Source organism: Ruditapes philippinarum, unplaced genomic scaffold (assembly GCF_026571515.1).
Source record: "Ruditapes philippinarum isolate M1 unplaced genomic scaffold, ASM2657151v2 ctg1260_1_1_1_1, whole genome shotgun sequence".
In the NCBI taxonomy this organism is placed as follows: Eukaryota; Metazoa; Mollusca; class Bivalvia; order Venerida; family Veneridae; genus Ruditapes; species Ruditapes philippinarum.
Genome location: NW_026852938.1, coordinates 115,541 through 128,707, shown reverse-complemented (window position 1 = coordinate 128,707; position 13,167 = coordinate 115,541).

Here is a 13,167-nt window from a genome sequence, read left to right as displayed (position 1 = left end):
TCTGATGAATGTCCACGTACTCAATTGGAAGTTCAAATTTCTACAATTTACGATTAACGCCGCTCTTTCGGTGAATGCTAAATGATGACTTCTGATGCACTGTCGAGATTACATTTTATAATTCACGTTTTTACATTTCCCAGAAAATTTCAGACGTGCAACGGTGTTAAAATACTAACATTTTGAAGGAACTTTTATGGGCTTTTCATTTCATTCTATGAGCTTTGCATAAGAACTCCCTATGTCAAAACTCGAAAGCTGTACTTTAATCAGGCCATTTTCATTTAAATATGAGTAATCAAAACAACTCTTTTTATCATTAAACTGTAAACAGGGGATATTTAATACATATGACCCATTAAATCACCGACAGAAATACTTTTATCTTAAATTTCTGGAACGCTTTTTGTTGATTGTTTCGTGTTATGTTTTCCAAAAAAGATACTCATTGGCCAATTACCTAAACCAGCCTTTGCTTCTGTTACTTTTTGGCAATCAGTATAGTTATAGCCATTTAACATTGTGCATGGAAGTCAAAATACTACTTTATTTACAACTTGTCGCATTCATGACAAAAATGTGAAACTCAGAGCTACTCACTATAGGTGATAAGCATCTAACTTGCTATCAAATCAGTTATAAAACTGTTTGTCTATTCTAAAACTGTTAATTGATATTTGTAACCTTTTCAAAAGTGAATAGATATCTTGTTTTCAGCACACAATATTATTTAAATATTTTGATATTTTGTACCTTTCATTTAATTTTATTTAAAACAGTCTTAAGTTATAAAAATACAATGATAGATAAAAAATGTTATAACAGCATAAGGGATAGTATTCAGATGTTACATGTAAACTTTGCAGAAATATATTATACCAATCAGATGCATTTAAATTTACGCTGGTTACTTAAATAATGTGATAACGGAGGCCTTGTTTTATTAAAATGAAAAATAAATGCAAATTTTTTTTACAAGAACGCAGAACGTGACAACCCCCCCCCCCCCAAAGAAAAAAAACACACAACAAAAAACAACAGCAACAACAAAACAAACGACAACTTTTTGCATGTGATTGTGGTAAAAACAGACATGACGACTTCGACTTTTTGATTGCAGTGCACTGAGAATGATTATAAATGCAAACAAATATATATTAAATGTCACGTTCACAATCAATATTATTATTAAAACATAAATTAGATATATCAAACTGTAAAGTGATATATTTTCCTTATATTTTATCCCAAGTTGAAAACATCAGCTTCATACAGAATAGTACATGTATATATGTGCCGTTTTAAAATTGCAATAAATCATTATCGTTATTCGTACGTCTGCTAACTCAACTACCGAAAGCAATGGTTCTATTAATAGTCCTGTCATTTGTCAACCTAATAAGATCATTTCATTCATATAAATTGTACAACAAATACATATCTAACATATTTGAATATAACTCGTGAGGCTTAACCTTAAAGGTTGATGATTTTTTTGTTGTTGATTTTATTGTCTTGTTTTGGCTTTGTTCTTTATATGTATATTTTTTAAATCATTGTTTTTCCTAACAACTCAGGAACTGAGATATTGTCATAAAAATATTCATAAGCGTTCTGTTTTAACATTAAATCTATTTCCATTCATTAAGAAACTAGAGTCATCTTGAGATTTAAGCACATAAAAACATAAAATTTGAATTTCCTTTATAGAATAGCTGGAGGCACTTAAAAGAGAAAAATATGCAAAAGATAGTAATTCATTCTCAGCCCAATTTGAGTAAAAATATTGCAACGCTTTTCATTTCACAATTGGAATAGATATTCTGAAAAAACAGTAGAGAGCAAATGTTTTGAAATTTTGACAATTTATTGATGTAGACCTCCATCAAATGGAAATTAACATTGGAAAAATATTTCCAGTCCTGTTATGTCAAAAACAACCCTTTCATTTTTCCTCGCTGATAATTTTAATTTATGTAAACAAAATTTGGAACAATAAACATGCACGTTTGTACTGGAAAATAAATGATAGACACATTAAACACATATTTATCATGAATAATTAAGCTACTAATTATAATTGCTTAATGTAAATATGGTAGAATAACTTAATGCTTTCGGTTATTTATGGTTGTGTTTTTTTATACTTAGTTCACTATGCGATTTCATGACATAGCAGTTTTTTTTACTATCGTTAACGAAGAAGTCAATGACCGTATGTAAATCATAGGATGTTTTATGTCTAATGCTTTTTACACTTTAACAGATTTGATGTATTGTAACCATAAATATTCATATATGAAAAGATGCAGATATAGACATTTCAAAATCGATGAAACAAATTACGTACAGTCAACCGCACTATGACATGGTAATTTATAACAATAATAATAATAATTTGTAATACGTCACTCCAAGAAAATGTACGGACAATAGAAAAACATTATACTAATAGTACAAGTGAAACTTTTTATGTCGCTTTTCATTTAAAGTACAACATGAAAAAATAGCGGAAAACTAACTTATCAATTTTAATGTCTCTTAAAAGATGCTTTTGGAAGTTGATTGAACATTTTAAGAAAATAAAGAAAATGGATTTCTTAGCGAACGTAAAAAATGGCAACACATTGTCAGTTTTTTATTTTACATATTATGCAAATTAAGAAGAATTGGTTGCACAATGAACTCACGATGTTTCAGCTTTTTGCTAAAATGTATGTTATACAACACGAGTATTATATATGATATTTCATTTCATTACATTATTTTAAACAATTTAGGACTCATTGATTTAAAGGCTGAAACAAATGTAAAATCGGTTGCTTTCTTTGTACAGAACGATACTGAAACAATGCAAGTGGTATTATTAAACCTTTATGTCTTTTTCAAATTTTATAAAATTTAAGAAGGCAAATCTTTTTGCGTATTTCTGTATTCTTTCTACTCGAATACACAATAACATATAAGCTGGTACAAAAGCGAGGTTTTATGCACGCGTAAAATGGCTGCGAAGGAATGGTCAGCTGTGCACAGCATACCCTTAGAAGAGCAGAATAAAATGCTTTCTATACGAATGTGTGTTTAGATCTGCGCAGTAGAAGAAGCATTACGACACGAAAATTCCATTACTTGCGTACTAGTAGTACTCGTGTTATACTGTGGCATGACAGGTACACTTAAATGTCGTAATGTGCAAGGAGTCCGACACCATGTGTCTTGTTTATATATAGACAGTGTTGCTCGTAATGGTTTATAATAATGCCTTGAACATTAATTAATAATATCCCGATCAAACGATATATAAACTTTTAATAAGCAAATCAACAACGATATAACATCAAATTTGAGCATAAACGTAGTATGTAAAGCATTTAAAGCATCAGACCCGATACCTAATCGAATCAAAATAAAAAAGCACGTGTGGCCTCGCTTTACTATATAAAATACCTCTATTCAAGATTTTGAAACCAGAACTATGTTCGCACAGCACTATGAAATCATCTCAAAAGAAAAAAAACTTTAAAAGATTAATTTCTTCAAAACAAACTTATTTTCTAGTAAATGGATTTTAAAAAAAAAACAGATGTTTTATGACAGCGCAATGCACCAGCTCTTACACCGCACAGACGTGTTTTGTCCAAATGCGAAACGGGTCCCTTTAGGTGAAGACAACGTGTTTTCGCATGATTAAATAAACCCGGATATTAAATCGCGGTAAGCTACTGACAGTTGCACAGTCCATTTTAGGAAAACATTGTCTTTCCATTTGAAGAAATGTAAATAAAAATTATTGCAACAAAGCCAGAAATTTATAATTGGTCATAGAGTGTAAAGCTGATGTATGTGAATGTTTTTATGTACTTGTACTTTTATTAACGACTCGCAAAATAAATCGTGCCATTCTGCAGTAAACCATGTGTCTTATTCAAACTGATATAAGTCGCGACTGTTTTTCAGCAAAAAATGCCTAAAACCCGCATACATTGCAAGTAGTCTTAGCAAATATGATTATAGTGTCGATGAAATATTGCATATAAATTGCAACGGTGATTAAGATGACTGAAACTCGACGGCATAGTAAATTGAGTACTTAGGTTGGCATTTTCCGGTTATGATTCCTACACTATTATAACAAAACATAAGTTATATATCAGACTAAAATTATTATGTAATTTACACAAAAACATAACAAAACATCGGCAGCATTGACAGACGGGGATATCTGGCTGGAGCGTGATTACCTCCTTGCATAAATGCCGTCGAGGCAGACATTACAGTGTGTATCGACGGCCAGAATATTGCATTACTAAAGTGATTTTAGTTTGGGATTTTTTGATTGCGTATTATTACTCGATTACAATTTTATCATGATCTTTTTAATGCGCTTGAATAGTTTTCTTTGAGTTGTTGTGTAATTTTTATACGAATTTTTTATAACTATTTCTGCAAACGGACGGAAACGCATTTACAGTGGATGAAAATACTTTTAGATAGGAATTTGTTGATATTTCATCATCATTGGTGAAATAGAAAATTTTTAGAATTGTTTCTATTTGCTATGTCATGAAAAAATCGGAATAATTCGGGATTATAAATAAAAAAAAAAAACAAATATAACAAAACGGAAGTTTATCCAACATGCATTGTAAAATCGATCGACTGTTGGATATTAATGTAACGAACAACAAGATTTTTGTTTTTGTTTTTTCTTTTTGTTTGTTTGTTGTCTATCAAGCCAGCTTACGGAACGGCTGTGGTTCTTCTACTCAGCTGCCTGTTTGTGTACGGAGGGGCACCTGAGATCTTCCTCCACCAATAAAGCTGGAAATTCACCATATGACCCATACAGTGTTGGGATGGCGTAAAAACCAACCAAAAAGTGATGTTTATTCACATAAGCTCTTATTCTTTATAATGTGTATCAGTGCAAGTACAAATGAGATACAATTTTAATTATAAGCATCTACATGTACTTTATATGTTTGGATTAAGCAAACGAAAGGCATTATATATTATTTCATATTTATAAGAAACAATACTCTAACACATGTAATATAGCTGTTAACCCTTTGTTGAAGTTATATTTCAAATATAAATAGTCAATGATGTGTTAAAATATCAATGTACTATACAGAAAAAAATGAGATTTTATGGTTTTGAAGAGAAAGGGTGAAAATTCGTATGGCCTCCAAAACCCTTTGTCATGACAATATATATTTGTAATATTTCAATGTGGTTTGGTTTACCTACAGGGAAATTGAAATAAAAAGGTTGAAAAATGAAACATGAGAACACACTATAACAACGGGACCGTAGAGAAATTTTTTAAGTCATCTTCCTGCCAACCTAACCCATCCCTGGAACTTTAGTTTGCAACCGCATAATTTACAATTTATTTTTAGGTCAAGAGGAAAACAAATAAAGCCCATTTGATATTTTTGAAAATATTCCAATTATAACTTAAAGTAACATATATTAACCGAATTTCGTTTTCAGTCCAATCGCTTAATATATTTAAGGTTCTTCAGTACAAATAAAAACTTAATTTACAAACACCACTTGTATTGAAATAATAAAATAGTATTACATTAATTTAAAACATTGATAAAAAATGAAAAGTAACAACTTCATCAGTACAACGTCTTTTGATTAGCTAAGCATCTATTGAATAATCTATCGACAATGCATGTCAAATCGCTCTTCGTTTAAAAAAGTGGTATTATTCATTGTACACAAACTCATGTTTTTTTATAAATATTATACTCTTAGTTGAATACGTATACTATGTATGTATCACCCGTTTATCATAAATGACTGGCGCGTTTTAGGTAATGTTGTATAGAACAAGCATATCTGAAACAATTATCAGTTTAAAGAGAAAACAATCATCTCCAAAGAATGTCCCAAACGGCAAAATTGAATATGTTGCAGGCTAGGTTTGATCGAGTCTGTTCATGGACGGTCCTGGAAAATGCAAACTTCCGTCCATCCCCATTTGACCGGATTAAGTAGAATTTAACATTTAACATGAAATGGTATCAAAAAACATCTGCAGATGTAAGTATAAACTTTAAGAATAATGATTAAAGCTTTACATTCATATATGAAATAAATTATGTAAAATTATGAACTCGTGTTTCATCCTGATTATGAAGCAAAAAAAAAACAGGTTATTTTTTGAGGATTTATTATCAGTGTCTATACTATCTGCTTTTTTAAATCTGTCTTTTTCATTGCTAATTTCTGATAAGAAAGGCAAACGCTCAATTCATCGCTAAATGCAATGTACTATAATAATTTAACAAAGAACAACTTTTGATATGAGAAAAACAATTTAGTATGAAACACAAAAGACAATAAACAAACATTTGAAATTGATATTTGGCACAACCGTGTACACATGGACGCAAACTGAGAACGTTAAGTTTTTATGTTTACTTCTAATATGAACCTGAAAAAAAGATCGTTGAAATAAATAGAAGAAATGAAAAAACACGCAATATGGTTTTAATGACACAATATAAAACGAAATTTACATCTATATTAGGAACGCTATCAAAAAAAAGCGTAACGAACCACTTATTAATTTTACAAATAATTAACACGTGTTTATATCAAAACTTTCTCTTCTAAACGTTGAAGATGCAGATACATTTTGGAATACGGAGACTCTTCATTTATAGCGAAATAATTTTATGCAGAAAAAGTATATAGATAAACTAACGATTACTTTGTCTTCTTGGAATGTAATCTGAAACTTTATTTATATATTGGCTTGGTCTGTGAATTGAGCCGCGGCTAGATCAGTAAACGGAGCCAGTCTATATACACGTCGGTCACAATCGCCTGTTAAACACCCTGATCCGGGGAGAAAATGCTTTGATCCGGTGCTTATACGCCCTGATCCAGTAAGAAGACTAGATCTATCATAGCTGTCGTAAGGGTCATTATTGTCGTATGACTGGGTGTAGACACACAATAGCAGAGATAGGGCAATTAGAACAGTAGCGGAATTCATTCTTTTACTGAAATTAGTAAAGAAAGTTATCAACATCATAGATAGAAAATGATTTTTCGTGTGTCAAAACAATAATAAGATGTACAGTATTTTGTCAGACCTGAGTATTTTTAACAATACAATTACTTTAATCAAAGAGTTCAGCAAGCTACGCACCATTCTTTCTTAAATCTTGTTAGAGATTACATAAGAAATGGAACTTAATTTACCAATACAGCAATTATAAAATCAAAAAGAAATGATGAGATCAGATGTATGCAAATATGATTAAGCAATTTTCAATTGTTACAAATCTACTACAAAACAGAATTCATCATTTAATACTTACCTTTAGGTTTTTTGTATACATTGCTTGCAATGTATACAGAGTTATAGCTGCATTTCAGAAATTAATACGGTACACTGTTTTGCTGAACAACATCCACCTTCGGATAAAACCTCGATAAAAGTAGATCCTCATTTTGCAGGATTGTCACATTAAGATCACTTTTTATTAAAATATTGTTTGCATAGTGGTCAATAAGCTTTGAAAGTTCAAAACTATGCACTTCCAGTTTAAAGAAACTTTTCTAAACATGAAAGCAAAAAATATGAGAATTACTATTTCATTCATAAAAGCATTGTGTAAACCTACGCTTCAAACTTCGTATCCGCGCATGCGCGTGTAAGAATGAATGAATTACAACAGACTCTGTATAAAAAATATGTCAACATCCAAAATAAATATTAAATCAAACAAGTAAACCTTATTTACTTTTAAATATACACTTGCATATTTTTTTCTATTTCAAACTGTTTTAGAAAACGAGCATATACAGATATATATTTATGTCTTTATATTTAGTGGTATGTAACATTGTGAGCGTCTGTATGAATGGAATAAAAGTTTACGTTCTAAAAACGTATTGTCATATAATTGCATATATTAGAACCCTATCAACATGGTGGCATCGGAGGAGTATGCAATATTTTGTTGCACACCTGCAGTGTGAAGTATTTCTGCCACTTAAGTGAAATATATCGCCCAAAGGCCATTTTCGGGAAGGGGAAGATTCGTACTCAATATTATTCGATTTGAAGATACGTACTCAATATTATTCGAACTAAGGATTAGTACTCAATATTATTCGAACTTAGCCTTCGTAATCGGTATTATTCAAACTGACAGTCATGGCAGATACGTTTAGACCCCTGGACATTTAGATGTTGAAAATGGTAACATCTCACATAACTTATCAAATGGAAGCCCCAATGGAAATTTACTTGACCAGTGTTGACTGCCAGTGGAAATGCTGAGAGAGATGAAAAGATACAAGTAAATATCCTATTACACTGTGCTGTACCTAAAGTTATAGAGATTTATTATCAATTTACATGGGCAAATGCAGAACTTAAACTGAAAGTGAAAAAAATTATTTGACAAAATAGAAAGCTATTGCAATCCTAGAAAAAATGAAGTGCTAGAATCACACAGATTTTGGGTAACAAATCCAGATGAATGTACATCATTTGACATTTTTCTTACAGAGTTTTGAAAGCATGTTGAGTCTTGTAATTTTGATACACAGGAAGAAAGGATGCTAAGAGATAAAATTGGGTTTAGCAGCAACGGAAAACAACAAGAACTGCTGTTAAGAGAAGAAAATCTAAACTTTGAAAAGGCAATCAAAATATGCTGAGCTTACGAACAATCAAATAAGCATGTGAAAGAAGTTTGCAATACAAATGATCAACCAATCCACAAAGTTGAGAAGACATATTCATCTAATTCTCATTCTGGCACCCGCATCAGTATAAATCATGATTTTAGAAAAGAGAAGTGTCCGACATGGGGTAAATTATGTGAGGGATGTGGCGGCAGACATCATTTTGTAGAAAAGATGTAAGAAAATACACAAAATTGAACTTGAATCATCAAGTGGAGATGAATTTTGGTTACAATGTGTCAAAATAGGCCAAAAATCAAAAAAGAGCAAAAATGATTGTGAAGTTGATTTTCAAATTGATACAGGTGCAGAGATCAATACAATCAACAGAAAATATGCAAAGAAAAGTCAAAGAAAGACAATTTTCTCTTAACTTAAAATGTGGAATAGGTCAACAGTAAGTTCACTTGGTGAAGTATACTGACTAACAAAAATCAAGGTGGTATCACGGCTTTGATTGTAACTTACTGTAAATCAGTATATCTATGTGTTAAAACAATTGAATACATTTAATTTATATGCAGAAAAATGCTTATCTGTAATTGCATACATGCAGACAGTCACTTCCAATTCCACTTTCATTCTGGCACCCGCATCAGTATAAACCACCAGTTGTAAAGAAACAACAACATCCACATCAGAATCGATCACAATGTAAATATTGTGGATACAATCATGATTTTAGAAAAGAGAAGTGTCCGGTATGGGGTAAAATACACAAAATTGAACTTGAATCATCAAGTGAAGATGAATTTTGGTTACAATGTGTCAAAATAGGCCAACAATTAAATAAGAGCAATTAACATATTAATATTAAAATGTCTCAGCATGTAAGGGACTCGAACACCTAGCTGACTCTCGGAATACCGCTCTCCCAAATGAGCTATTTGGCTGGTTACACATAATTATCTCCCCTAAATAGCAAACAGTTTTATTTATGCATGGACATATTTTTGGACAGGTAAGAAAATAATATGGTGGCAGATTTGTGTCTTGGTATTTATTTGTTTCGCAAGGCAAAAACAAACAAAAAAACAACAAATAAACCACTTTGTCATACTTTCCTGTTTTCGCCTGACACACAGCTAACATTTTAGTATTTTGCCTGGCGGGTTGGCTCTTTCCGAAACCTGGGGGTTCAGACCCGTGAGCCTTTATTAATAAAATAAGACAGGAGATGTCCTTTACAAACTATAGACACATATTAGAATTAATAAAATATGAATTCAGTATTTGATATTTTTGAGACCTGATATTCTTTCTAGACCTTCTCTTCCCTTTTTTTAAGGACCTGTATAATTGTGTTGTAGTTAAGATTTCTGTTTGCTGCCCTGTGTGTGTAAAATTCCATCATGGGCCCTTTCACCATATGTATATAGCAAAAACTGTTTAAAAAATCTTTTTATCAGAAGGTTTAAGGCTTAGAGCTTAGATACTTGGTAAATAATATCATCAGTACGTCCTTTACCAAAGTTGTTCAAATGTTGCCCCTAGTGAAATAGCACCAGGATGTCATAGGTTTTCCTTAAATGTATAAACATGTATAGAAAAAAAACTTAAAAAATATTCTCCTCTGGATTGACTAAGGCTAGATGTTTGATATTTGGCATGAAACCTTTACCTGTGTAGTAGACCTCTATCACTATTGTTCAAATTATAGCCCTGGGGTCAAAATTGGCTCTGCCAAGGAGTCTTCTTAGGTTTTCCTTATATGGTATGTATATAGTAAAATAGATAAATACAGAATCCCTAAAGAAAGCCCAACACGGCAAAATTGAAAAAGTTGCAGGCTCGGTTTGATTGAGCCTGTTCATGGACGGTACTGGAAAGTGCAAGTTACCGTCCACGCCCCCTAGCACCGGCTTAAGCAGAATTCAACATTTAAACATGAAATAGTAAATTTTTGAATTTAGAAACATCCGCAGATGTGTTCATAAAACCTTTAAAAAAATTCTTGTCTGAAGGTACAAGGTTTACAAGGCACCAGGGTGTCTTAGGTTTTCCTTAAATGTATATACATGTATAGAAAAAAACTTAAACAATATTCTCCTCTGAATTGACAAAGACTAGAGGTAAGATATTTGGCATGAAACATTGTGTAGTCGACCTCTACCAAGATTGTTTAAATTTTAGCCCTGGGATAAAATTTGTCTTGTGCGAGGGTTGGGGGAGTGAGTCATTAATTTTCGTTATGTACTTGTAGTAAAAATTTAAGAATGTACAAGGCTAGAGCTTAGGTCAAGTTCAAATGCTTTTATTTTGAATCAATAATTGCACTATGGAGTGCATTTTTTCCAGTGAATGTGTTTTGCATGTAAATAAAATGTTCACCTAACTTTTAAGTCTTGCTGAATGATTCAGTACCACATTTTTATAGACTACAAACCCGCATGTTGGTCTTGTTTTTAAAGTAATAGATAAAAACACTGAAGACTCTATTTACTATTTCAGTATTGTATACTGCAGATAATAAACAGGTCTTTGCAAACTGATTTCTGTATTGCTCTTCAGTTTTGCAAACCATATAGTCTTGCCTGGAAAAACACAGCACTAGTCTGTAGGAACAACACCTCGTTCTTGTCCTATTAATAACTTGAGAAGAAATAAGCCTAGATTTGTGTTCGGAATTGACTGTAACCAGAAGATGACTTCTATTGAGTTCAGTAGATTAAAATCACATGGTCTTGATAACACAAATATTGTCAAGCAATGTATACCTCAGTGCTTGCAGCGCTTTGATTATTTACTCTCTGTGTGTGTGTGATTCAAGTAAAGCGGCAAGTTGGATGAACGTTGTATCTATATATACTGTACAAATATAAATATCAATGATTTCTTTATCAATACGAACGCTTAGTCAAATGACGTGTATGGACGTGATGATATACGACATCATGATTCGATGTATATTTAATCAATTCACTTCCTTATAAATATTATTGCATCTTTATGTATATAAATATTTCAAAAGCATATTCATGTGAAAAAATAAAAACTTCAATGAACTTTATTTCAAACATTATATCATGACAAATCAAAAACGTATTCTTTTTCCAGCTATGTCATTATTATTTTTCAAATATGTTGATATTAACTTAAGCATAAGTACATGCAGAAACGAAGAATCAGATATTGTATTACACAGCAAAAAAAACAAAAACAACAACAACAAAAATAAACAATAAAAACAACAACCCCCTAAAAAAACAAACAGAATAACAACAAAAACACACAAACAAACAAACACCAAAACCATCCACTCAAATTCTTTTGATATTTGGATAAAAAACATGCATTTTATTATTTTAATTTAATTAAGGTTCAAATTAGGTTTGTTTGTTTAAATACTAGTTATTGTTGCTCTCTTTTGCCAGATTAACAGATGTGACATGTCAAATAGAAAAATATAATTATACGTACATGTATTTTCAAAATAACATTTAAAGGGCCTTATTTTCAAGTGTCCTTATTTTGAACGTTTTCCCTTCGATAATTACTTCTATAATCATAAGTATGTCAATGTGAACATGCATTAATGTTATAATTAAAAAGTGTAAGTTCTTTTTATGTATTTAGTAGGTAGGTCATTGTTCCGGATTGAGTATTGTTGTTCATGCTAATTTAATGTAGTTGTTAATTGCACTATATATTTTACTTAATTAGATACATTAATGACAGACGTTGATGGCGAATTTTGTACACTCAATATTAATTGAGAGCACTATGTTATGGGCTTTATAATTCATATTACTTTGTATGGCAGATTGTATATACATCATATGCATAATAACAATTCAGATATCAGATATGTCAATATGACAGAGAGTAAATTTGCTGTAATTATAATATGAAACAAGATGATGCATAATAGTGCACCGATTTGTATTATTACTAATGAAATCTTAAATGTAAATGTTAATTATTCAATTATTTTTATTTCACTACTATGACAAACAACTTTCAGATTAAAAAAAAAAAGAAAATCAGTTGACCACTTTAATATCTTATAAATGTTCTGAAAAAAAGTGAAAATAAACTATGCTCTAAATTTATGTGACAGCCAAATTTATATATTTAAGTATACAATAAGATTTGATGTTTATTTTAAAAAATAAACAAACAAAACTTTACTTTGCTTTTATTTTGTCTCAAAAATGTTTTATTTAGTCTTGTACGAATGGATTTAGGCAAACGGTATTCAATGGGTTAGTGCGATAATCATTGAATTTAACATTGATAAACGCTATGCTTGTTCCTTCTTCAAATTCTTACCTCTCTGAATTATCGTTGAAAGGTGTGAATTTATTTCTTTATTAGAGGATCATTTAAACACAAATTAAAACATTTTTACAACAGTAACTACAATCGAAGTTTGTTTCTACAAAAATTCAATGTTTGAAACAGATACAAAATGATAAAACAAATTTTAGTTTTCCACAACAT